Source organism: Eumetopias jubatus, unplaced genomic scaffold (genome assembly GCF_037043125.1).
Source record: "Eumetopias jubatus isolate StellerSeaLion01/CBP00866 unplaced genomic scaffold, mEumJub1_p1.0 scaffold_7, whole genome shotgun sequence".
Classification (NCBI taxonomy): Eukaryota; Metazoa; Chordata; class Mammalia; order Carnivora; family Otariidae; genus Eumetopias; species Eumetopias jubatus.
In genome coordinates this window covers 96,157,826-96,159,355 of record NW_028274813.1, presented here as the reverse complement: position 1 = coordinate 96,159,355, position 1,530 = coordinate 96,157,826, and positions in this window count along the sequence as shown.

Sequence of the window (1,530 nt, the reverse complement as noted above, 5' to 3'; positions counted from 1 at the left end):
GACAAATACTGCATGATATCACTTATATGTGGAATCTAGTACTACTAACAATAAGAAAATACAAAAAGGTTCAACTCATAGAAACAGTAGAAAATTGTTTGCTGGGGGTGGGAGTGGGTGAAAATAGGAAGAAGTCTGTCAAAGGGTACAAAGTTTCAGTTGTAAGATGAATAAGTTCTGAGAGTCTAATGTAAAACATGGTAACTATGGTTGATGACACTATTGTTTAATTGAAATTTGCTAGAAGTGTAGAACTTAAATTTTTTCACACACAAAACAATATATGAGGTGATGTGTTAATTAACTCAATGGGGGAAATCTTCACAATGTATACATATGTCAAATCTGTTAGCTTGTACACTTTAAATATCTTACAGTTTTATCAATTATAACTCAAAGCTGTAAAGAAAAAAGGCTACCAGGTGATTCTAATGTTCCCAAGGTTGAGGACTACCATCTCTAATATCTAGGATCCTTAGTTTAGGGAATTAATGCAAAGGGATTTTCAAATAATGCCTTTTCAAAGAGAATTTTACTAAACACTCTTAAATTCTTTATGTTATGAAGTTGTTCTCCAAAATAAGGGATATTTCTAGCAATGATGTTTGTGTAACTTCAGCAGCAGTTACATAATTTTCCAAGTACCTAGGGACTCCCCTTATGACAGCTAACTGGAGGTTTCTTAAGTTTTAAAACAAATGGGAAGGGCGCCTGGGTGGCTCAGTTGGTTAAGCGACTGCCTTCGGCTCAGGTCATGATCCTGGAGTCCCGGGATCGAGTCCCACATCGGGCTCCCTGCTCGGCGGGGAGTCTGCTTCTCCCTCTGACCCTCTTCCCTCTTGTGCTCTCTATCTCTCATTCTCTCTCTCTAATAAATAAAATCTTTAAAAAAAATAAAACAAATGGGAGTATAAAGACAATCATTTTAATATTTTTATTGGAGTTTGATTAATATTCTGTTCAACTGATGTGGCCTTGGAATAAAGCAGTGAGGATGGTATGGTTCATTTGCCAGGATCTACATATTTTATTCTTTAATTCTCCCACTTATGAACATCCTGGCTAGGATTCCTCCTTGAATCTTACATGAGGAACACACCATATTCTTGCCCTTCCATTTGTGCTACTGTCAAGGTGTAGCTTATCACAAAAACAAAACAAAACAAAAGAAACTCAGCTACTTCAACAATAGGTGAAGAGGATGTAAGAATGGAGAGAATTGGGGTTTTTATTCTGAGAAGTATATTATACCATCTGTGGATGGACATAGCTGCAAAAGGGGCTATTACTTGAAGCATTTTTTATGCCCTCATTATAACTAGATTTGTATTTTCCCCAGTGACTTTGGGGTTCAAGATACACTAATTAGATTTGGACAAGTACAGAGTATTAATTCAGATGAACTATTTAATCTTATTTCAGAATGTTTCCATCACAAGACAAATACTTAGCCAAAGCAGTATCTTTCAAATTTCTTAGTCTTGACTTATGAAAATATTCAAAGAAACCACTTTGTATTTATTTTTTTCT